Source organism: Microcaecilia unicolor, chromosome 9 (genome assembly GCF_901765095.1).
Source record: "Microcaecilia unicolor chromosome 9, aMicUni1.1, whole genome shotgun sequence".
Lineage (NCBI taxonomy): Eukaryota > Metazoa > Chordata > Amphibia > Gymnophiona > Siphonopidae > Microcaecilia > Microcaecilia unicolor.
Genome location: NC_044039.1, coordinates 32,783,222 through 32,809,729, shown reverse-complemented (window position 1 = coordinate 32,809,729; position 26,508 = coordinate 32,783,222). Strand labels below are relative to the sequence as shown.

Genomic DNA, 26,508 nt, shown 5'->3' with positions numbered 1-26,508 from the left:
GGGCCTACGCACACCCAACGCATGCCAATTTGGAACTACCACCTGGCTACCACACGGCCCAAGCGGTAATTTCATTTTTTTATGCGTGCCCACTACACGCATCGGAAGATTTCTGGCGCGCAGTGCTAACCAGTCAGTAATCGACATTGTACGCATGCTGACGATTACTGCCCGGTTAATGCGTGAGACCTTACCGCTAAGTCAATGGGTGGCGGTAAGGTCTCAGGTCAAAAATGGACACGCGCCAATTTTCATTTTGCCACATGTCCATTCTTGCCCCCCCCCCCCCCAAAGACCTTTTTTGCAGGTGCACTGAAAAATGAACCTGCGCGCGTCCAATACACATGTCTACACCAGTGCAGGCCACTTTTCGGCACACCTTAGTAAAAGGACCCCACAGTATCAAAGTGCCATGGACAATTTAAGAATGTATGCTAATGTAGTGAGACCTTCAGCACAGTACACAAGGAGTAGAGGCTGGCTACAGACTAAACCAACTTGGGAGATAATAATGATGAAAACTCTTTATTAATTGCTCAAGGGACCTGACACGGCCTGTGTTTCGACGCACCAAGGCGTCTGCTTTAGGGGTCACAAATAGTATTCACAGAATGTGCACGTTAAACAGAAATGCAACCAAACGTGAACTCTATAAAATTCAAACCAGGTTTCTTTCGCATACTAACTCGGTGGAGAAAAAACCTTCAGCGTGACGGCAGGAAAAAACTGAGCTAGTATGCGGAAGAAACCTGGTTTTGAATTTTATAGAGTTCACGTTTGGTTGCATTTCTGTTTAACGTGCACGTTCTGTGAATACTATTTGTGACCCCTAAAGCAGACGCCTTGGTGCGCCGAAACAAAGGCCGTGTCAGGTCCCTTGAGCAATTAATAAAGAGTTTTCATCATTTTCATCTCCCAAGTTGGTTTAGTCTGCGGTCAGCTTCTACTCCTTGTGTACTGTATGGACTCATCGTAGAGGTTTTTCCTGTTTTGCTGTTCCTGTTCGTGAGACCTTGCGCAACATAATAGTAATGAAATATAGGTGGCAAGAAGGTAGGAAAATGTTGAAATAAAAGAAAATATATCTGTACAGTGTAGCAAACCTGAACAGAGCTTACAACATGCAGCGACAGAAAATAGCTTACTTATACCCAAGAGGAATCTGCCCTCCAAATTGCAAAACAAAAAATAAGCAAACAGCTGATATGCCACATCTAAATCTACAAGTCAGTAAGGGGACCTTTTACTAAGGTGTGCTGGAAAATAGCCTGCACTGGTGTAGGTGCATGTATTGGACGCGCGCAGGTCCATTTTTCAGTGCATCTGCAAAAAAGGCCCTTTTTTTGTGTTCGAAAATGGACGTGCAGCAAAATTAAAACGAGTGTGCATTTTGTGCCTGAGAGCTTATCGCCACCCACTGACTTAGCGGTAAGGTCTCATGCGTTAACCAGGTGGTAATCATTAGCGCGCGCACACTGTCGATTACCGCTCATTAGCGCCACGCGGTAGAAAATAGAAAATATTTTCTGCTGGGCGTTTTGGACACGCGTTAAAAATAGAATTACTGCCCGGGGCACATGGTAGCCAGATAGTAGTTTTAATTTGACGTGCGTTGGACGCTCATAGGCACCTACACGCCTTAGTAAAAGGGCCTCTAAATGTACTGGAAAACGTTGTTTCCAAGCATGACATCATAAAGAGGATAATTTTATAACAGAGCATGCGGTTTAAGAGGGCACATAAGCACCTACTTAGGCACCATTCTATAAAGAATTTTAAGGAAAGATGGCCGATTCAGAATACGGACGTCCAAGTCTGTACGTCACACATCGACATCCATGATGTAGTTTAAAACAGGACTCGCTGACAAACAGCCTGCTTTAAAATTCATGAGAAATGGACGCCCAAGTACTGGCTATGTCCAGCATGAACATCCATTTTACAAATTGAGGGGCCCTTTTACTAAGCCGCGTGTCTATGCGCACCCAATGCATGCCAAAATGGAGTTACCGCATGGCTACCGGGTTATCCTTATGGTTATTTCATTTTTTATTTTGTAATGTGCGCCAAGTGACACTGAGCATGTGTAGGTCATTACCACCTGGTTACCACTTGAGACTTTACCGCTAGGTCAATGGCTGGCGATAAGGTCTCAGACCCGAAATGGACGCGCGGCAATTGTGATTTTGCCGCATGTCCATTTTTGGCAAAAATTTTAAAAAGGGCTTTTTTACAGGCGCGCTGAAAAACGGATTGGCGTGCGCCCCAAAACCGCACCTACACTACCGCAAGCCATTTTTAGCGCACCTTAGTAAAAGGACCCCTGAAACATCCAAATTATGAATAGGGCAAAACGTCTTTGTGGCAGCATTGGAATGTCCATATATAAAACTGCAGAGATGGGTAGTAATGAAGTACTTGTACTTTGTTACAGTACTTAAGTACAATTTTCAGTACTTGTACTTATAATGAGTTATATTTTCTTGCAATACTTTTTACTTGTAACTCGTTACAAATAAGCAGTACTTTTGTACTTAGTAATGAAATACAAGTTAAGAAACTTTTTTTTAAAGTATTTTCCCTGCCTTTGCTTGAACCCAATTGGATACTGCAGGAACGGAGACCGCAGTATCCAATCAGGTTTAAGCAGAGGAAGGGAACATAAAAGGAAGGCTGTCTGTCCCGCCCCACCCCCACCCGCAGGCCTCAGTGTGCCCTCCCAGAGCCTACTTTTACAAGCCCTGGTGGTCTAGTGGCCTCTTCAGGGCAAGAAGGAAGCCCACTCCCTTCCTACCCGCTACCACCGTTACATATTCAAAATGGCTACCAAGACTTCAAATGGCAGTCTCGCAAGGCCGCCACTAAAAGTCTCGGGCCGAGACTGCTGCTTGAAGTTGCGGTGGCCATTTTGAATACATGGCAGTATCAAGGAGAGCAGCAGTAGCTGGTAGGAAGGAGTGGTCTTCCTTCCTGCCCCGAAAAGGCCCGTATACTCAGCTGGTGAGGGGTGGGGGTACTTTAAAAAAGGGGAGCCAAGAGCCAGCCAGTCAATCAAGTCCAGCCAGTGAACGTGGGCTATAAAACAAATGGGAGGTTCAAGGCCAGCCAGTCAAGCTGTGGTGTGTGTAGAAGGGGGGGGGGGGGGGCTGTAAAAAAGGTGGCTGGAGTGTGGGTGCAGAGAGAGGGGGGGCTGAAACATTATGAGAGCCGGCAATTGCAGGACACCTTGGGAAAGAGGGAATGGCAGGAGTGTTGGATGCTATGGGGAGGGAAGAAAGGAAGGAGAGAGGGGGCCCATTTTGAGCAGCCCACAGTTCCGCCAATGTGCACCGTTTCTGTTTGGTTTTGCACTGTATGCAGAGTATGGCTTCTTGGGGTTCAGTTTAATTTTTGTCTACATAGTTCTATTTTTAGTTTGTAGTTACTTATTCTGTACTTTATGAGGGGCTACCTCTGTTAATGTGTGAAAAAGACCAGGTATTCTGTTAGCATCAAGTGTCTGTGTAGGTCTGATCTGTACTAATTCAGGGCTCCTTTTACATAGCAGCAGTACTGATTCCCACGCCGCAAATGCAGCAAAGCCCATTCAGTTCCTACAGGCTTCACTGTATGTACTGCGGCTTTGGAAAAGGAGCACTCCGCTTGTTTTCCAGTAGGTGTATAAATGTTCTACTGCCCACTGCAATGTTCAGGATGGTCTTTTCTATGAAGGACCTTAGATAACCCTTATAAGTTAGTTTGTAAACATACTAGATTCTTTGGTCCAACTTGTTAAGAATACTTTTTACTTTGTAGTAAAAAAAAAAAAAGTAGTTTTAAGAGCTCTACTTTATTACTTTTACTTAAGTATTTTTTTGGATAAGACTTTATACTTTTACTTCACTACTTTCGAAGCCAATACTTTTACTTTTTACTCAAGTACTTTTACAAAGTTACAAACCCATCTCTGTAGCAGTGGCACATAGACATCCATGAAGAGGAATAACCTAATGGTTAGAGCAGCCAGCTGAGAACCGGATCCAAGATCCAGAGGTTGCAGGTTCAAATTCCACTGTAGTGCTTGTAATTTTTTTTTTCTTTTTATTGTGAGTCCCCCCAAGGACAGAAACATATCTGTTGAAACTTTCCTTACTCCCTCCAGTGGAGAACGGCTCAGTTGGAGCACCTGTCTGTAACCTGGACATGGTCAAGTACCAGGTCTAAATACGAATGTCTCTTCCCCTTTTGCAACTGGAGTTGGATGTCCATCTTTTGGCCCCTCCCTATTCACACCCAAAACATGCCTAGACCACGCTTCCTATTCATATGGACATACTGCAGTTCTAGACAACCATATCCTGGCTATATAAAATCAAGATTTGGTTCATGCAATACAGACATCTAAAATGTCAGTTTCCAGACATTCAAAACAGGAATAAAGCATCTAATAACCATCATAACCACCTATGGGATCCTTTTACAAAGGCGTGCTGAAAAATGGCTTGCGGTAGTGTAGGCGCGGGTTTTGGGCAAGTGCCAATCCATTTTTCAGCACGCCTGTAAAAAAAGGCCTTTTTTGCTGAAAATGGACGTACAGCAAAATCAAAATTGCCATGCGCCCAATTTGGGTCTGAGACCTTACCGCCAGTCATTGACCTAGTGGTAAAGAATTTGGGCGGTAATGACCTACGTTCATCAAATGCCACTTGGTGTGCATCTGTTATGCACGTCCAAAAATAAAAAATATTTTTCAGACGCGCATATCGGGCGCGTGCCAAAAATGAACTTACCAGAACAGCCACGCAGTAACTCCATTTTGACGCATGTTGGGTGCGTGCAGACGCTTATGTGGCTTAATAAAAGGGGCCCTTTGTGTCTATAAAATAGTAGCAAAAGAAGCAAAAATTGTTCTTACCTTGCAGTTACGGACATTTATACCTGCCCATGCAAAAACTGTGCAAGTACACATGTAGATTAGCATATTTATAATCTAGACACATGCATGTCTGTGCAAATTCTACCCCTGTACCCATCTACCAGCAAAGTACGTGCCATCAATTTTTTTTAGATCCCATTTATGCAAGTAAATCAGCATATTATCTCCCAAATTCTATCAAGGAGGCTCAAAATTGCACACGCAAATTTGGGCCAACCCCCAATTTGCGCACAAAATTTAATTGAATGAGCCAATAATTGGGTGCTAATTAGCACCAATTTGAATTTATGCACACATCTTGCTAGATAGTATTCTATAAAATTGCATGTACATTCTTTAGCGTGCAACCTGCCATGAGTGGGGAAAAAAGTGCGGGGTACAAATAAAAAAAAAAAAAAAAAGGGACATGGTCATGGGGGGGGGGGCAGGGATGTTCACTAAAATGTTTGCAGTTTTACAGAACCCAAGGGATCTGTGTCTAAGGGGCCCTTTTACTAAGCCGCAGTAGGCTCTACACGCATGCAGCGTGTGCCAAAATGCAGTGGTGTAGCAAAGGCGGGGTGGTCCGCCCCGGGTGCATGCTGCTGGAGGGGTGCAGAGAGCAGCCGCATGCCTGTCGGCTCCACTGGTTCCCTGCTCCCTCTGCCCCGGAACAGGTTACTTCCTGTTCCGGGGCAGAGGGAGCAGGGAGCCAGCGGAGCCGACAGGCACGCGGCTGCTCTCTGCATCCCTCCAGCAGACAAGAATGCACCTGGGGGGGGGAGCTTGATGCGCCAAGGAGGGGGGTGTCATTGCACTGGGAGGGGGCGTGTTGTGCTGCACCCTGGGGGGACGGACACCGCTGCACCTGGGGGGGTGCACAGCGGCGATCCGCCTCGGGTGGCAGCTGACATAGGAACGCCACTGCCAAAACGAGACTACTGCCAGGTCAGTGCACCCTCCTGTACACCCTCCTGGCAGTAATTTCGGATTTGGCATGCCCATAACGCCTGGATGAATTATTTATTTATTTCTTCTTACATGCGGTAATCAGCACTTAGCGTGCGCCGACCGGTCACCATGCATGTAGCACGTGAGCCTTTACCACTAGATCAATGGGTGGCATTAAGGGCTCAGGCCGGTTTTGGGCGTGTGCTGGTTTCATTTTTACCAAAGGCCCTTTCCCCGTCCCATTAAAAAAAAACACAACATTTTTTATAGATGAAGTAGAAACTGGCCCGGCGCGCACCCAATACATGCGCCTACACTACCACAGGCCACTTTTTACTGCGGCTTAGTTAAAGGACCCCTCATTTTGGTGTGAGGATTTATACCAGGTTCCAGTTGGTATAAAGTGCTCACGCCGAAAACTGGGTGTGGATCCTGGTGCTAAGCACTATTCTATAAACTGCGCACCCATTTTCATCAGTGAATTTAGCCCTATGTGCAAATATGGTTTATAATATACCCCTCAAAAGGACACTCTGATCATTCTAAATCAATCATTCAGTCTAAGAATTGCAGTAGAACGTTCAGGACTCTTATGCAGTACAACATAAGATCAGGTTTACTCTGGTATTTTCAGGTGTAATCCTCATCCCGTTTATAAATATATGGAGTGTGCCAATCATCAAAAAGAAACAGAATTAAATTAATCAAAACCAGTGTTTACAATGGCACAAACTCAAAAGTGAAATATCTAGACAAACAAAAGCTATATGTGTGCATAACTGTCTTAAACTTACCTGGAAAAGGGTACCAAGTCTTGTCTTCTTAAAAAGAATTCGGAGCTTAATTTCCGAAGTCTTTCTTCACATCACAGCTGAAAGAGAAAAAGAAATTCTGGTGGTTAAGTTGAAAGGCTTAAAACTGTTCCAGCAGAAATGAGAAAAAGAGTGGAAGAAAACTAAGTCCAAAAAAGACCAGTACTGAAAACACAGTAGTAAGAGCACCAAAGACAGTTTATTGGGACCTTACACGGTCCGTGTTTCGGCTACAAAGCCTTCCTCGGGGGTCAACAAATTGACTTGTATAGATCAAGCTCCTGAAATCCTCAATATGAGGTGCAATAAAGCTACGGAGTGCGGTCCACGATCCACAAGGAGGGAGTGAACGAACACAAACAAGCAAAAAACAGCAAAGTACACAAGAGTGGAAGAAAACCAAGTCCATAAAAGACCAGTACTGAAAACACAGTAGTAAGAGCACCAAAGACAGTTTATTGGGCCCCTACACGGTCCATGTTTTGGCTACAAAGCCTTCCTCGGGGGTCAACAAATTGACTTGTATAGATCAAGCTCCTGAAATCCTCAATATGAGGTGCAATAAAGCTACGGAGTGCGGTCCACGATCCACAAGGAGGGAGTGAACGAACACAAACAAGCAAAAAACAGCAAAGTACACAAGAGTGGAAGAAAACCAAGTCCATAAAAGACCAGTACTGAAAACACAGTAGTAAGAGCACCAAAGACAGTTTATTGGGCCCCTACACGGTCCGTGTTTCGGATACAAAGCTTTCCTCAGCCTTTCTGAACGACCACAGACCCCTGAGGAAGGCTTTGTAGCCGAAACACGGACCGTGTAGGGTCTCAATAAACTGTCTTTGGTGCTCTTACTACTGTGTTTTCAGTACTGGTCTTTTTTGGACTTGGTTTTCTTCCACTCTTGTGTACTTTGCTGTTTTTTGCTTGTTTGTGGAAGATTTGGACCCCCCCCCCCCCTTTTCTCTGAGTCCCCAGCAGAACTGTGAAACAGAACCGTAGACGCCATCATTAACACACAGCCTGCTCCTGTTTCAGGAGAACACTCAAAACATTCCCTCTCAGCATGTTCAATCCAGCACATTGGGTCAAATAAGTCTTTCATGATCACAGGACACATTGAAATAACTTGGGCAGTATGCTATATTTTTATGTGATAAAATCAAATAATTATAAAGATCTTCCCATCAATGTTGAAATACCAAACTTAGGGGCTTTTTTTCCAGCTAAAGAGCTTGCCATTTCTGGTGCTACATAAAATAATTCTGTAATTTCTAGCATGGCACGAACCCAATGGTGATTGGGCAGTGCCGCACACTGCCCGGTTAACGCTGGGTTAGTGTAGGAGCCCTTACCGTCACCTCAATGGGTGGTGGTAAGTGCTCCCCCCCTGCACGGCCAAGCGGTAAGAATAATCTTACCGCATGCCCATGTCTTATTTAGGGGCTTTCTACCCACTGCAGTAAACATGGGCCTGGCGTGCGGCAAAAACAGCCCCCGCCACTACCGCAGGGCCCTTTTTACCACAGCTTGGTAAAAGGACCCCGTATAAACCGTTTCATCTACATCCGAACAACACTGGTCACTCAAAAATTATAAAGGGAGGAAAAAGCCTCAGAACTCACCAAGACCATATCACTTGTACTTTAAAGATTTCACGAGACAAGTGTTTTAAAGACTAAAAGCTTTTGTAGGCATTAAGAAGTGTGTTAATACAAAGGCGCTGATTTATTCACAATTAAATAATTACAAGGGAGATTTTTGGGCTAATGAGGTTAACTTACCTGAATAAAGTTGAGAGTTTTGGGGGGTTTTTTAAGCTCTTGGTGGGATCTGAGGCCTTTTTCTCCCTTTATAATTTTTCAGTGATCACCGATTGGATATATGTGAAATTCTATAAGTCTGGTGTTTCAACATTGATGGGAAGATCTTTTTGATTATTTGATTTTGTAATATTTCCATTGTCTCCTTATTGTTGATGTTTTCATTTGACCCCATGAATCAGAACATTCAGACACCAAATTCTTTCTAGGAAGACATAGCTATACCCTTTCTCTAGATAAGATAAAGACTATGAACCTGATTTATTAAGAATATCAGCCCCAGACAACAGCGAATGGTGCTCTTCCTACCTGCTATTTTGCTGCCCCCAGAAACATCACTTGGGGTATGCGGGTGAAGAAGAAGGGGCCCATACCAGAAATCACACCAGAGGTATAGTTAGGTTTCTATTCTAACAAAATTGAAGTTGAACTTTCATAGATTGCTAACGTAAGATGTGATTTTTATTTTGCTTAGGGCCCTGTTTGCTAAGCCGTGATGTAGGCATGCTAAAGGTTTTCACGTGCACTAAAGCGTAGCATGCACTAACACTCTAGTGTTAGCATGTACTAATTTTTAGTGTGCGCTAAAAATGCTAGTGCACCTTAGTAAACAGGGACCTTAGCTAGCAATTCTCAGTGCAGCAGATGAGAGGAAACCCATTCAGTTCCTATGGGCTTCCTCTCATTTTCCACTTGGGAATCGCTAGTGCAGCTTTGTAAATGAAGCCTTTAGCGTCTTACTTAAGCAGCTTTGTATTGCTCTGTTAGGGGTATTTTTACCAAGCTGCAGGAAAAAGGGCCCTGCGCTAGCGGGCCAAAGTCACTATACTCACATTAGCCCTCTCCTTAAGTCACTTCACTGGCTCCTGTTGAGAATTTAGGGGTCCCGAGCCCCCCCAAGAAGGCTTGAGTGACCTTAATCTGACTCCATCTCTAAATAACACTAGTAACGGGGTAATCAAGGAGTTATTGCCTCTAAGGGAGACGTTAGATTACAAGTTATACAATGCATTTATACTTACAGCCTTTGATCATTAAGTGAAGCCCACGAATCATCATTTGGAATGAGGAGTTTATTCGCCAAGGTACAAGTCAAATCAGTGATTGACAACAGGCAGGTACAATCAATTAATTATAGGAATATAATAAGCTGCAAACAGGTGTCAATTATTTGCTAATGTTTTATAATTTCTTTCACCAATTAGAGGTTTTACAAGGGAAAGCAATTAGGTAATTTGTCAATTCTGCTGGACACATTGGTTTCCCTTGGAGAGAGAGTGGCAACCCTTGTCTCTCTAACTTAAACCAGGAAATACCCTGATTTTTATAGGTGCCCTCAGGATATGGATAATATGACAGTAGATATACCTGATTGGATCTATGCTAATGTCATGGTTGTCACTGATTGGCTCATGCTAATGAGTAGCTTCTATCTTGCTACGCCTTTCCTTTCTCACACCAGCTGCTCACAGGAAAGTCTCCCTCCTCTCTTGAACAGCTAGTTCCCTATTTTCTTTGCACCTGGCATGACTCACTCATTGCTCAACTTGTTTTTCTAACTTACATTAGAGAAAATTCCACTTTGTAACAGATACGGGTTTCCATTTTGTGTTGAAATCCTCTATTTTGTTTCCATATCTATTGACTTTTCCTAATTTAGCTTGTTTAGGCCTCAATCTGGGCTACAAACTAGGCCATACTTTTCCAGTAAGCTCCCAGTTATGTCAGCCATCAGATTTCTGACTCAGCCAAGGTCTGTAACAGCCTGAGCTCTATGACTGGGCCCTCCACCATTCCAGTGGGGGGGGGTCTCTGGCTGTACCATAATTATACACTCCCTATCCGTTTCCGCATTCAATACAAACTTCTCTTAATGACCTATAAGTGCATTCACTCTGCTGCTCCCCAGCAGTGGCGTAGCTAAGGGTGGGCTTGGGTGGTCCCATGCCCACCCACTTTGGGATCAGGCCCACCCAGTAGCAGCATGCCTATGATGTGGCTGGCAGGGATCCCCAAGCCCCACCAGCCGAAAACTCCCAACAAGTGTCCCTCCTGCATACCTTGTAAGGAGCAGTTCTTCGCCTGCAGTGAGCAATGACATATATACTGCTCGCACTGGCCCCACAGCCTTCCCTCTGATGTATTTCTGCCTAGGCGGAAACAGGAAGTTGCATCAGAGGGAAGGGTGTGGGGCCAACATGAGCAGTGTGTATTAGTTGCTGCTCGCTGCTGGTGAAAATCTGCTATTTAAAAGGTATATGGGAGAGGGGGGATGTTTGAGAGACCATATGACATGCAGGCGAGAGGAGAGACCAAATCACGTGTGAGACGAGGAGAGGTTCTTCTGCCCACCCATCTTGGGCTCAGGCACACCCAAAATTGGGTGTCTGGCTATGCCCCTGCTCCCCAGTACCTCTCCACTCTTGTCTCTCCCTACGCCCCCCCCCTCACGTATTCCGTTCTGTTGATAAATCTCTCTTATCTGTCCCCTTCTCCTCTACTGCTAATTCCAGACTCCGTTCCTTTTATCTTGCTACACCTCACGCCTGGAATAAACTAACTGAGCCTGTACGTCTAGCCCCGTCTTTGGCTGTTTTCAAGTCCAAAGTTAAAGCCCACCTTTTTACCACTGCTTTTGACTCCTAACCACTGCTCACTTGCCCTGTCCTTTTTATCCTCACCTCTTTATTCTCTTACCCTTAATTGTTCTGTCTGTCTGCCTATCTTATCTAGATTGTAAGCTCTTTGAGCAGGGACTGTCTTTTGTGTATGGTGTACAGCGCTGCGTATGCCTTGTAGCACTATAGAAATGATAAGTAGTAGTAGTAGTAGCGGCAGGGGCCATTTTTTCTGCAGCCGATAAAAGCCTCCCAAAAATGGCCATGCGGTGAGATAACTCTTACTGTGTTGCCAAGTGGTGGGGAGCCCTTACCGCCACCCATTGAAATGGCGATAAGGGCTGCCATGCTAACCTGGTGGTAATCGGGCAACGCGCGGCAATGCCTGATAGGGCCACTTAGGTTGTTAACTTTCTTCCTGGTTCTTTGGTTGGAAGGTTAGTTTAATAGGTGTCATTCCTCTCCCTAATTGAAATCCCTTTTTTGTTGTTGTTTTAATACATTTTAATTGACTATTTCCAACACAGCTGTGCAAATAGGTAGGTGGGGGATGGGCCTGGGTCCACCTGCCTGAAGTGCACTGCACCCACTAAAAACTGCTCCAGGGACCTGCATACTGCTGTGATGGAGCTGGGTATGACATTTGAGGCTAGCATAGAGGCTGGCAAAAAAATGTTTTGTAATGTTTTTTTTGGGTGGGAGGGGGTTAGTGACCACTGGGGGAGTAAGGGGAGATCATCCCCCATTCCCTCCGGTGGTCATCTGGTCAGTTGGGGCACTTTTTTGAGGCTTGGTTATAAATAAAAAGGGACCAAGTGAAGCCGGCCAAATGCTCGTCAGGGCCGGCTTTCTTTTTTCCATTATTGGGTGAAGCCAGCCATCCCTTAACCACGCCCCCGTCCCGCCTTCGGTACCCTGCCAACACACCCCCTTGAAGTTTGGCTGGCTGCGCGCTGAAAAGCAGTTGAAGCCGGCCAAAATCGGCTTTCAATTATACCAATTTGGCCGGGTTTAGGAGATGGCCGGCCATCTCCCGATTTGTGTCGGAAGATGGCCGGCCTTCTTGTTCGAAAATAAGCAGGATAGTAACATAGTAAATGACGGCAGATAAGGACCTGAATGGTCCATCCAGTCTGCCCAACAAGATAAACTCATTTTACATGGTATGTAATACTTTATATGTGTACCCGAGTTTGATTTGTCCTTGCCTTTCTCAGGGCACAGACCATAAAAATCTGCACAGCACTGTTCCTGTACTAAAAGTTCTGAAGTTAACGTCGAAGCCCCTTAAAATTTACACTCCAGCCCATCCATATCTATTGTCACGATCAGTGCACAGACCATAGAAGTCCGCCCTGCACTGGTTTTACTCTCCAAATAGCAGCGTCGCCACCCAATCTCCGCTAAGATTCCGTAGATCCGTTTCTTCTAAACAGGATTCCTTTGTGTTTATCCCACGCATGTTTGAATTCCATTACCGTTTTCATCTCCACCACCTCCCGTGGGAGGGCATGCCGCATATCTACCACCCTCTCCATGAAAAAATACTTCCTGACATTACTCCTGAGTCTGCCCCCCTTCAACCTCAATTCATGTCCCCTAGTTCTACCACCTTCCTGTCTCAGGAAAAGGTTCATTTCCGGATTAATACCTTTCAAATATTTGAACGTCTGTATCATGTCACCCCTGTTTCTCCTTTCCTCCAAGATATACAAGTTCAGGTCAGCAAGTCTCTCATCGTACGGTTTGCAATGCAAATCCCATACCATTTTTGTAGCTTTTCTTTGCACTGCTTCCAGTCTTTTTACATCTTTAGCAAGATACGGCCTCCAAAACTGAACACAATACTCCAAGTGGGGCCTCACCAACGACTTGTAGAGGGGCATCAAGAACTCCTTTTTTTCTGCTGGTTATACCCCTCTCTATGCAGCCTAGCATCCTTCTGGCCATGGCTGTCACCTTGTTTCTTCACCTTCATATCCTCCAACACCAACACCCCAAGGTCTCTCTCCTGAGTCGAGCTTACTAGTCTCTCCCCTCCTATTCGGTCTCTCTCTTTTGGGGTTCTATACCCCAAATGCATCACTCTGCACTTCTTGGCATTAAATTTTAACTAAATATCATACAAAGAAACCATTCAGCATTAAAAGGTAAAACAAAAGTGCGTAGTGTATAACATGAATATTTTTCTTTTTTTTAATATGCTAATAGTGCTCAGTGGAGGGGATTATGTCCACAGGACTCTCTTGCAGTATATTACTGCTAATACCCCTTATAACATCATAGCACTCCAACCTCCCCTATCCTATTCACGGTGTACTCTGAGCATCACGTTGTTCCAATGAAATAATAAAATAATGATGAACCTGCAACAACAAATATCTTGAATGCTGGACTTTAGTCCCGAATTTAGAGTAGTGCAAACTACGGTTACGTTTTAAGTCACACTATGGATGGGGATGCCCACAGGACGTTTGATTCATCAGTGAACCCTAACATTCCTGAATGAGCTAAGTAGAACTATTTTTTCATCATTTATTTATTTATTTATTGCACTTGAATCCTACTACTACTACTACTATTTAACATTTCTAGAGCACTACAAAGTGTACGCAGCACTGTACAAACACAGAAGAAAGACAGTCCCTGCTCAAAGAGCTTACAATCTAATAGACAAAAAGTAAAGCATTTAAATTAAAAATATTTAAGCAGTCAAGCACAAGAAAACAGTCACAGAAGGACTGAAGATGTTGAAGGGTGGTCAGTGTGATTAGGTGTAACTATTTGCAGGCTCAATGTGGCTTACAGAGACCTGTTATGGCATTACCATACCAGGGCAAAGAATACAGTTGGTGTTATACAGAAGTCAAGGAAAACAAGAAGATTTGGTCAAGCAGTTAAAGAAAGTTACATTCTGAGTAAAGGTCGATAGGTGTTGTTTCGTAGATGGTTATGGGTTCTCCTGGTAGGCCTTGTTAAATAGGTAGGTTTTCAGGGATTTGCAGAAGTTGGCCAATTTGTTAATCGTTTTCTTTGGGAATGAATTCCACAACTGCATACTTTTGTAGGAAAAGCTGGTTGCGTGTGTTAGTTTGTATTTTACTCCTTTACAGCTGGGGAAGTGTAGGTTAAGAAAGGTGCGGGAGGATCTTTTAGCATTTCTTTGTGGTAGGTCCATGAGGTCTAGCATGTAAGTCGGGGGGGGGGGGGGGGGGGGCTTCTCTGTAAATGATTTTATGAACCGTCGTGCAGATCTTGAACGTGATTCGCTCTTTAAGTGGGAGCCAATGTAGTTTCTTTCTTAAGGGTTTTGCACATTCGTATTTTGTTTTTCCAAATATGAATCTGGCTGCGGTATTCTGTGCTGTTTGAAGTTTCTTGATTGTCTGTTCTTTACAGCCAGCGTAGAGTGCATTGCAATAGTCCAAGTGACTTAATACCAGTGATTGTACCAGGTTTCAAAAAATGGCTCTTGGGAAGAAAGATTTTATTCTTTTGAGTTTCCACATGGAGTGGAACATTTTCTTAGTTGTATTCTTTACGTGATTTTCAAGTGTGAGGTTTCGATCAATGGTCACTCCCAGAATTTTTAGATTGTTTGAAACGGGGAGGGAGAGGTTTGGGGTGGTTATGGTAGTGAATTTATTTGTGTTGTGTTGTGAGGTGACTATAAGGCATTGTGTTTTTTCTGCATTGAGTTTTAGCTGAAATGCATCCGCCCAAGAGTTCAGGATTTGGAAACTTTGGTTGATTTATTATTTCATTGGAACAACGTGATGCTCAGAGTACACCGTGAATAGGATAGGGAGGTTGGAGTGCTATGATATTATAAGGGGTGTTAGCAGTAAGAGGAGTGGCCTAGTGGTTAGAGTGGTGGACTTTGGTCCTGGGGAATTGGGTTTGATTCCCACTGCAGGCACAGGCAGCTCCTTGTGACTCTGGGCAAGTCACTTAACCCTCCACTGCCCTAGGTACAAATAAGTACCTGTATATAATATGTAAGCCACATTGAGCCTGCTATGAGTGGGAAAGTGTGGGGTACAAACGTAATAAAATATATATATACTAGACTTTGAGCCTGTAAAAACGGGCTATTATAGGAAGGGGGGGTTGAAAGGCCCGCCCCCACCGCCGAGTTCGCCGCTGCCCCTCCCCCTCCGAGTTCGCGCCCCCCCCCACCGAGCCGTCACCACCCACCTTCCACCCGGCCGGGCCCTCGCGCCGCTATTGAAACAGCGAGGGTCCGGGAACGCAGCACTGAGCTCTGCTGAGCTGCCGATGTCGGCCTTCGTTCTTCTTCTCTGCCTGTCCCGCCCTCGTGTGACGTAACGTCGTCAAGGGCGGGACAGAGGCAGAGAAGAAGAAGGAAGGGCGATGTCGGCAGCTCAGCAGAGCTCAGTGCTGCGTTCCCGGACCCTCGCTGTTTCAATAGTGGAGCGAGGGCCTGACCGGGTAGAAGGTGGGTGGCGGCGGCGACTCGGGTGGGGGGAGCGTTAGACGGCGGTGTCCCTCCCTCAGCACTGCGCAGTACAGACCCTCTGTGTTCCGCCCCCCGTCATCACGTATTGACGTGGGGGTGGGGCAGAGGTCTCTACTGCGCATTTGCGAGTGAGTACGGTCACTCGCCGTTTATATGTTTGATACTGCAAGAGAGCCCTGTGGACATAATCCCCTCCACTGAGCACCATTAGCATATTAAAAAAAGAAAAATATTCATGTTATACACTATGCACTTTTGTTTTACCTTTTAATGCTGAATGGTTTCTTTGTATGATATTTAGAAATAGAAGGTTGAAACCGAACGGACCTATTTACCCCAGAAGGTTGTACAATTAAATTTTAACTGCCAGACCTTTGACCATTCTTCTAACTTTTGGAGATCCCTTCTCATTGTTTCTACTCCCTCCAGGGTATCCACTCTATTGGCTATCTTTGTGTCATCTGCAAAAAGGCAAACCTTTCCTTCCAACCCTTCAGCAATATCTCTCACAAATGTATTAAACAACATGGGCCCCAGCACCGATCCCTGAGGAACCCCACTGCTCACCATCCTTTCCTCCGAGCGGATTCCATTTACCACCACCCTCTGCCACCTGTCGGTCAACCAGTTTTCTATCCAGTTCACCACTTTCGGTCCTAAGTACAGCCCTTTCAGCTTATTCACGAGTAGCTGCTCCTCATTCTCTCTGACTCATCATGTCCAGACTATCTGCATTTTGACTCCGTTGTTTACATGAGTTTGAAGACAATGTTAATGGATGTCTACTGCTCTGGAATAGTATCCCCTTGTGCTAGACTTAAGGACCCTTGGTACAATTCCTTTTTACAGGATATGAAGTGTCATGCTTCAGAAAACAGAATGAGCATGAAGGCCCTTAAATTGTTGGGCAATTTGAACAGGTTTCGGCTTTGATGGAACAAATATAGGCATGCCGACACAGTAGATGGCTGTAGAACTTTTTATTACAAGAATAAATTAGAGTAGCCTTTAATTTTTCTAAAGAGTATAGATTTCTCATATAAAAGTTTCCCATATGCCTGTTTTACTGCAGAGGAGTTTATATAATTGAAGAGAAGAATGTGCCTCTTCCACCACATTTTCCTAAGTTAGTGTCTGGAATCAGTTTGAGATGATTTCAAGTAATACTGATGTCCCTGGCTTCTTCATAATCTGCTTTAGATCTCTGCTCTCTCTCTCAGTTTTTAAGATGCTACAGCAGGAAATTGCTACTATACTGTCACCTAGTATGCTTGACAGTTAAGTGGAAACCTACTACTACTACTATTTAGCATTTCTATAGCGCTACAAAGCTTACGCAGCGCTGCACAAACATAGAAAAAAGACAGTCCCTGCTCAAAGAGCTTACAATCTAGTAGACAAAAAATAAAGCAAACAATTAATGTGGGGGAGTGGTTACAAGTCAAAAGCAATATTAAAGAGATGGGCTTTCAATCTAGATTTAAAGATGGTCAAGGATGGGGCAGTAATATTCCAGTAAGATGTGTAAATAAAAAACTTAAAGCAAGATGGTCAATATATTGTATATGGATTTTCAGAAGGCACTTGGCAACCTGAAAGACTTCTAGAGAAAATGTATGATGAAGCCACAACTTAAGTACTGCAAGCAGTTCTGGGTAGCTGCACCTCAAAACAGCAGAATGATGAGAAAAATGATTATAGGGCTGATCAGTCCTCTTATAAAAAGAACCTCCTATAACTTGTTTCTTTATGTCCCTGGGAGCTAACACCCATAGCAGACGCTCTTGATGTCATATCAAAATTATCATAAGGTTACTTGGACCAAATATTTTCTACACTCCTTCCCTCTTCCCACTAGTGAATGGAGTTGCTCAGCCTCTTCCTGAGGGAGAGTGTTTGGAAACTCCCCAACACTGTGCACAATGTTTAGCAAGTACATGACCAGAAGGAGCTGGTAAGAATCTAAGCGGGAAGTGAGCATAACATTCTGAAACACCTTTCTCCTAAAAGACTCTAATATTTGAACCTCTCACCCCAGGAGCACTGAAGTGTGGATGTTGGAACTTTTGAGAGCAGATTTGACCTCCTTGGAATGATGAGGAAGTAGTAACTTCTTGAATCCAGAGCCTTTTGAACCATACATCGAGTCAACGTTCCTGTTGCTAGGAGGTAGAAAGAGGTCTCCCATATTCTCATCTGTACATCCTTATGGATTAGCGGGACTAGCTTCCCAAATGGACACTGTCAGTTTCTTTGGATTGTCTAGGAATTGGAGGATATGCAGTGTTTTTGCCCATATAAAAATCAATGAACAATAATTCCTCTGGTGGGGATTCTCTCCTCTCATATGATGGAGATAGGTCTGATGGTAAGCTCATTGAACCCTCTTCTTCAGGCTCATAATCAGAATCCTAGTAGAACTCAGAATTAGTGTTGTGATTAATCGTTAACATTTGTTATTAATATTAATGCCGTTTACACTGACTACCACGGCCTTCACATCCACCCCTGCCCAACCCTCCCCCCCACATACACACAATTTACAATGTTCTGGAGGTCTAGGATAGGAGGGAGTAGGAGTGATCCCCACTTGCTCCTACCTGTGCCAGGTCCAGGTGCAAAATTGCAGCTATGACCTGTAGAGTTAGTCCCATAGTACTACTACTAGGGTCCTATGCTACAGGTCATGACTGCCATTTTGAAGCCACAGCACGCACAGGCATAAGTGAGAAATCACTTCTGCTCCTCCTATCCTAAGCCACCAGGGCATCATTAAGATAGACCCAGGGAGAGGGGCCTATAGGGGTGGATCAGGGCTGCTGAGAGGGGAGGGCATGGGGGGGGGGGCAAAATTCCCTAGGCCCAGCCTTCAAGGAGGGTCTGGCACCAGGCCCTGAGGGCACCAACATTCATCGCAGATACAGGAACAAAACTTACCACCCCGTGGAAACGGTAAAAGGTTTAGCATCAAAACAGGAAGTTCCAGTAGAGAGGGCGGGACGCAGCAGAAGGAAGGCCACAGAGACAGCCTTGGACTGTAAATCGCTGCCGGCTGCAGGAAGCTGTAGGTAAGCTGGGGAGGAGGAAGGAAGGGTAGAAAAGTGGCAGTGGCCGGGGTGAGAGCAGAAGTGGGGGGGGGGGGCAGTGGGAGGGCCCTGAAGATTTTTTTTCCCCAGGTTCAGCTTGGTCTTTCAGCAGCCCTGGGGTGGATCAGCAAAATTAACCCCCCTAGGTAGGAAGGTGAATATTGCCACTATCCAATTAATTGACTTAATACTGCTGCAGCAGTTAGAGGGGATATAAAGTAGCATGATCTGGGCAGCAATTAACTGCAATAAAAAATTTTAATTGGGTGATTAATTGTGATGATAATTTTTGATCGAACTACAGCTATACTCAGAACCTGACCCTGAAAGAAACTGATCCTGGAGAAGTCTGAGTCTCTCCCTGTCATAAACTATTGATACCAATGTTCAGTCCTGGATAAGTACAAGGTTCCGCGTTAGGAGTTACGGATCAAGAAAGGGATCTGGGTGTCGTCGTCGATGATACGCTGAAACCTTCTGCTCAGTGTGCTGCTGCGGCTAGGAAAGCGAATAGAATGTTGGGTGTTATTAAGAAGGGTATGGAGTCCAGGTGTGCGGATGTTATAATGCCGTTGTATCGCTCCATGGTGCGACCGCACCTGGAGTATTGTGTTCAGTACTGGTCTCCGTATCTCAAAAAAGATATAGTAGAATTGGAAAAGGTACAGCGAAGGGCGACGAAAATGATAGTGGGGATGGGACGACTTTCCTATGAAGAGAGGCTGAGAAGGCTAGGGCTTTTCAGCTTGGAGAAGAGACGGCTGAGGGGAGATATGATAGAAGTGTATAAAATAATGAGTGGAATGGATCGGGTGGATGTGAAGCGACTGTTCACGCTATCCAAAAATACTAGGACTAGAGGGCATGAGTTGAAGCTACAGTGTGGTAAATTTAAAACGAATCGGAGAAAATTTTTCTTCACCCAACGTGTAATTAGACTCTGGAATTCATTGCCGGAGAACGTGGTACGGGCGGTTAGCTTGACGGAGTTTAAAAAGGGGTTAGATAGATTCCTAAAGGACAAGTCCATAGACCGCTATTAAATGGACTGGAAAAATTCCTCATTTTTAGGTACAACTTGTCTGGAATGTTTTTACGTTTGGGGAGCGTGCCAGGTGCCCTTGACCTGGATTGGCCACTGTCGGTGACAGGATGCTGGGCTAGATGGACCTTTGGTCTTTCCCAGTATGGCACTACTTATGTACTTATGTACTTATGTACATTGAGGATCTGATGCCTCACTGATGCTTCATCCCCTGAACACATTAAAGATCAATAACAATGTGGCCAACATTAACTTTGAGGCCTTTTGCACTTTTACTATCAGTGTTTCTCTTGCAAGCAGTGTGCGTCTCCAGGATCTTTTTTCATCTTTGAATCAATGACGATGGAGCCATAGCATTGTGTCAAGCAAAGAAGTGCGCCATCTGCTCATCAAATATCTTCATGGGCTTCCATGAAAGCAATAGAGAGTACAATAGGCGCAGCCCATTCTCCTGAATCACTTGAGTATTAAACACCAGGTCTTGGGTATGTGGAGGCTGTTGTACCCCCTTCCAATTCCAAGGTACTCCAGTGAGCTGCAACGCTAATATACCCCCCCCCCCCCCCGTCTGCTCCTGATGGTCATGACAAGCCCTCAGCATTGAAGTTAAGGATGAATTCTTTCTCTTCTTTGGGTAGGACTCTGAGAGTGACTGATCCTCAAAGTCTGCACTGATGCTTCATATCAAGGGTGATCAATGCACTCTTGATGTCAATGTATCCCCAGCTCTGAGACACATGGAGACCAAAGTTTCCAATGCTAGTGTTGATAGACAGGACTTACTGATGCTAAAAATTCATTATCACTGATTTCATGACCATCAAGACCTCTCTGACAACTGAGCACTTAATTTTCAGCAGAAGCGATCATGGCCAGGCCCCCATGCATTACAGGTACCAGTTATGTGTATCCATGATGGATCTGGTTCTGTTTATGTTTATTCTGATTTAATATATCACCTTCTGTTTACAATCATAATACACCTGAGGAGGAATGGAACTTCATAATTCGACAGGCCAGGATAGAGGTACTCTCGTTTACAGCATACTGTCTAGAAAATAGCTGACATGAAATCAAACTCAGTTTCAAAAAGAATCCAGCCAGAAGCCTGAGATCTTGCATTAAGCCCTACTGTGGGCTGAGTGTGAAAAATAAAGAAACTTATAAATCCAATGTAGGCACTTTGGCACCACATGACAGCAACAGGACAAAGCAGAAAATTTGCACAAAACTTTAAAGAAAAACGTAACTTGACACATGCTTGACATGAGACTGATTGGCTTTGTGGAAAAAGGAAGACTGAAGAAGTAATATATAACATCAGCAGACAGGAAATGGTGCAGAAGCACAATGAGGCAGAACAAAAGCTTTTAGTGGTTACCAAGCTGGGATCAGCTTCCTACATAGGCCCGGATCAGTGATGTCACCCATGCTTTTAAGGACTTGCTCTTTTGCTTGTCCTCAAAGAATTACATTTTCCTCCTCTCCTTCTGTTACAAATGCTTCTTTGCCAAACAGGAAGCCCCAGGGAAGTGAAGGTCTTCATGAGTGTCCTTATTCGATATGCCATACGTAGCATACTATATGGGAAAAATTTGGGGAAATGGAGCTTAGAAACACTGAGCAGCACTTGTGACATTTGAGGAACATTTTCGATATGACATCTGACTTTGGATGTTTTGCACTCAACATCCCACACCCGAATAAGAAAGAGACACATTTTCTAAACAAAATCTTTTTTTTTTTTTTTTTTTTTAAATGGCCACATGCTAAATGGTTTTGAGCTCTGTGCATTTATCTTTTTGGTCCATTTTTGAACCCCCCCCCCCCCCCCAAACATTCACGTGCATAAAAGCACAAACTCAAGCCATTGGGATGGAGGAGCTAGTAATCTTAGTAGACTGGCCACATAGACATTCCAGGAGAGTAATGGAGCACAGCTGTGGACTTCATATAAAAGTTCTGAGGTACGTATCTCACCATTACCCCACGTGGATACAATAGGTTTTTGGTTGTTTGGAGGGCTCACACTTTCCACCACAAGTGACAGGTAGAGTAAGATATGGGCCTGGGTCCCCTTCTCTGCAGTCCACTGCACTACTTCAGGGACCTGCTTGCTACTCTAACAGAACTGACTATAACATCTGAAGCTATCGTAGAGGCTGGTAAGAACTATTTTTATTCACATCTTTTGGGGTGGGGGTCATCCCTGATTCCTTCCAGTGGGCATCTGGTTATTTAGGGCAACTTTTGTTGGAAGACTCCTACCGCTCCAAGTAACGAGAGTGATCATTAACTGCAAGAGTTGAATGCAAACAAGGGACACTATATATTCATCCTGATGCTCGAATGGCCACCGACTCCACAGGCACACCCGTACTGTCTGAAATCCTAAAGGCTGGAAAAGGTTGTGCTGCAGTGATCCATGCCCTTGGACCATACTTTCTACCTGCATAACACTGCCAGTCAGCTGTCCTCCCTCTTCCTTCTCTTCCCCCCCCCCCCCCCACCCGGACCTTTGGTGCTGGTCAGCTCATTTTTGTGGCTATGTGAAAAATGCACTCTAAAAAAATTACATCTAAGCTTAAGGTTTTACATGTAGCCTTTTTGCCAATAGCTCAAAATGATTTGAAAGTAGCAGCGTTTTAAACTTCCAGTTGAAATGTGTGCTGGAAGGACTTGGCAGCTGTGGTAGGGGCCGGACTGGGTTTTTTTTTTGTCGAGCACAGTCCTCCCACTTTACTTTTTCATGATCGAAGCTAATAGTGTGCATATCATTTGCATACTATTAGCTTCGATCATGCAGGAGTTAGTTTTGGGTGCTGCTGAGGCACTACTTTCAAGCACTGTTCTGAGCAGCGCTGGAGTTTTGATATGGACCTGAATGCAGCCAGGACTAATGAGTAAGTGCTGAAAAAGGAGTGAAGAATATAAATTACAAAGCAGATCTTCCTACAGACTCCCCTCACTCACTCACCCACCCATTCACACACTCATATACATCCTAACCCACATTCCCATAATGTCCCAACCTAATCTCGCCAACCTCCACTCCCAATTCTGTTTCTGACTTAGATACTGACCTCATCATTGGTTTTACTTACCCCACCTCCCCATTCCCCCTCTACTCATCCCATCCTTCTCTTCTCCGTCTCCCCTTTATTTTATCCCTTCTTACCCCTTTTCTCCCAAATTATACTATCCTATCTACCCTCTCTTATCCTAATCATACACTATCAAGCTCAACTTATAATGTTTTGAAATTTCTATTATATGACTTTGTATTTCAAATTACTACGTAAGCCGCATTGAGCCTGCATTATGTGGGAAAGCGCGGGGTACAAATGTAATAAATAATAATAATAACCCACTCTCCAACTATATACTCCTCACCGACTCATATAAGAATATCAATATTCCCCACCTATGAAAGTGCCACAAAGCCCCAGGTAGAGGAATATTAGGAACAGGGAGTCTCATGGGTATCTTTAGTGGGGAGGTGGGGTTAGTACTACAATTCAGCCTTAATCAGCTAGATTTCCCATCATTTGGAGACAGACTCTTACTAGTCCCCTAGTTTCTCTTTAATTTTCTAGTTGAATTGCAGCTAATGCTGTAAACTTAGTATCATCAACCTTCATTTTCAATTATTACTCCCTCCTACTGTTCCTAGACTGGTCCACATCTATTCTCCACCCCCCCCCCCCCCCCAACACTTGCCTGATTCAGGTTTTCCACCCCCACAAACTACATTCTTTTTGTTACATTTGTACCCCGCGCTTTCCCACTCATGGCAGGCTCAATGCGGCTTACATGGGGCAATGGAGGGTTAAGTGACTTGCCCAGAGTCACAAGGAGCTGCCTGTGCCTGAAGTGGGAATTGAACTCAGTTCCTCAGGACCAAAGTCCACCACCCTAACCACTAGGCCACTCCTCCACTCAACCCCCCTGAACCCCTACTCCCCGAAAAGCACAATTTGAAACGACCTTCCCTGAGCCAAATGATTGCCCAAATGAGGTTGTCTGAACCCTCCACCCATGCTCTCCAGCCCCCCATCACCTCCAAGCCTTACCCAGAGCAGATCATTGGTGGTACTATGGGCCAAGCAAGAGTGGTTGCCCTCTGCTCCCATCTGTCCTGCAGGACCTCTCTAAATGGACACCATGACCCCTAATGGCAGTGTCTCAGTGCTACTGTTAAGGGTCAGAATTCAATATAAAGAGGCAATCTCCTTATTTGTTATTTGTTACATTTGCATCCCACATTTTCCCACCTATTTGCAGGCTCAATGTGGCTTACATTGTACTGTAGAGGCGTTCGCCATCTCCAGCATGGAAACTGATACAAGGAGTTAATGTGGTCGGATAGATTCATGTGTTATAGACACATTGGGGAATTAAAAGAGTTATATAGAGTCTGTTACAAGCTTTGGTTTCATTGTGTTGCGGAGTTTAGGCACTTAAGTTGGGTCGGTGGGGTATGCCTTTTTGAACAGGTAGGTTTTTAGTGATTTCCAGAAGCTCAGGTGGTCGTACGTTGTTTTCACGGCTTTTGGTAGTGTGCTGCACAGTTGTGTGCTTATGTAGGAGAAATTGGATCCATAAGTTGATTTGTATTTGAGACCTTTGCAGATTGGGTAGTGAAGATTTAGGTAAGTTCGTGTTGATCTGGTTGCATTTCTTGCTGGTAGGTCTATGTTGGTCATATATCCCAGGGTTTCGTCGTAGATAATTTTATGGACCAGAGTGCAGATTTTGAAAGCAATATGTTCTTTAATTGGTAGCCAATGTAGTTTTTCTCGGAGGGGTTTGGCGCTTTCGAATTGCATTTTTCCAAATATAAGTCCGGCTGCTGTGTTTTGGGCGGTCTGTAGTTTCTTAAACATAGTAACATAGTAGATGACGGCAGAAGACCTGCATGGTCCATCCAGTCTGCCCAACAAGATAAACTCATATGTGTATACCTTACCTTGATTTGTACCTTCCTTTTTCAGGGCACAGACCATACAAGTCTGCTCAGCAGTATTTCCCGCCTCCCAACCACCAGTCCCGCCTCCCATCACCGGCTCTGGCACAGACCGTATAAGTCTGCCCTCCACTATCCTCGCCTCCCAACCACCAACCTCTCTTCCCCCACCTGCTCCTGTTCTTTGCATCCCACATAGAGTCCATTGCAGTAGTCTGCATGGCTTAGTACCATTGATTGTATCAAGCTGCAAAATGTTTCCCTCGGGAAGTATGGTTTCACGCGTTTGAGTTTCCACATTGAGTGTAACATTTTCTTATAGAGTTAACTTGGCTCTCCAGTGTGAGGTTACGGTCGAAAGTGACGCCGAGGATTTTAAGGCTGTCCGAGATAGGGAGGGTGTGGTTTGGTGTGCTTATCTTTGTGGGTTTGTACGTATTATATTGGGATGAGAGGATGAGACAGTGTGTTTTGTCAGTATTGAGTTTTAGTTGGAATGCATTTGCCCATGAGTTCATGATGTTTAGGCTGAGCTTGATTACATTTGTGATTTTCTCAGGTCGTGTTTATAAGGTATGTATATAGTGACGTCATCTGCATAGATGAATGGATTGAGGCCTTGATTGGATAAGGACTTGGCTAGTGGTGTTATAAGGAAGGCTGATCCCTAAGCAGTACTACCACATTTAGAGAGGCCAAGCAGGATTGGCGAGATCAGATAGGGACTGCTCCTGCCCGTTATGTTAACTTTAACACTTTCCTAATGTTGCCTCCGGCAGTTTGGGCAGATGACTAACCAGTTTATTAGCCAATACTTTAGCCCAACATTTTAATATCAAGAGTTAATAAAAGGATTGGCTGATAAGGCCCACATAACATGTGGGTCAAAACAAAACCCATCATGAGACAGGTGTCAGGGCTATTTCTGGAACTCTGTTTCATGAGCTCTAATTTCAATCATAAGGTATCACCCTTAACAAAGATCGATCCCACCTAACTCAAAGTCTATGACTGCTGCTTCTGCAGCATTGCCAACATGGGATGACAAACATTGATCCAGTGCAGAGTATTTGCCATAGAGAGACCAGGTCAATCCATAAGATATTCAAGAACATGATGATATTCAGATATGTACTCCAAACAGCAATAGTATGAGAAGTAAATCTCACAGTAAATACTACTTTTACTCTGGATAACTAAAAACAGTTTATAAAGAACTTTACTTTGAAATGATACTTGGCAGTAACCAAAACAACTAACAATGAAATGATGGAATATCGAATAGAAGGCAGCACTAAAAGAAGTTAGGAAATTTAGGACAGTTTATTTTGATCAATCATTTGAATATCCATTAAGTCATTTATATAAGGTGGTCATGCAATTTTTTAGTCAACATTGTTGATAATAAATCTGTTCACATGATAATACAATACAACCTTTTGGAAGGGATTACCAACATGGGGGTTTTTTAACAAGGCAAAATGTAGGCAAAGACCATATGGCATATCCAGTCTGCCCATAAAGAACTTGAGTTTATACCACTGTTTATTCAATCAACTAGATGCTTAGAAAATTACACAAGGATAAATGCATAATAAAGTATGCACTGCTGATGAAAGGCACATACTTTTGCCTTATCCTTCTATTTGAAGAGGACTAAAGCCCTTAGGCAATCCACCCAACTTTTTGCTTCTTTTGATCCAGATAGGTTAGAGGCTTCTGTCAAAAAACACACACTAATTGACTGCATGTTCTTTGCTTATTCCCCAGGCATGTTTGTCACAGCTCACACTGTCAGTGCAATAGGGGCCTCACAAGTCCACTTGAGATCAGCCT

At 44.2% G+C, this 26,508-nt stretch overlaps 1 protein-coding gene across 1 annotated transcript in view; it reads right to left on the bottom strand.

The window, feature by feature from the left end:
• The window catches only part of LOC115477726 (cystine/glutamate transporter-like), a 100,657-nt gene extending 93,941 nt beyond the window's left edge, over nt 1-6,716 (bottom strand). Inside the window, exon 1 of the mRNA XM_030214781.1 lies at nt 6,640-6,716. The gene's annotated coding sequence lies outside the window, so the exon portion shown is untranslated. The remainder of the gene's footprint in view (nt 1-6,639) is intronic.
• Nucleotides 6,717-26,508: the final 19,792 nt, after the last annotated feature.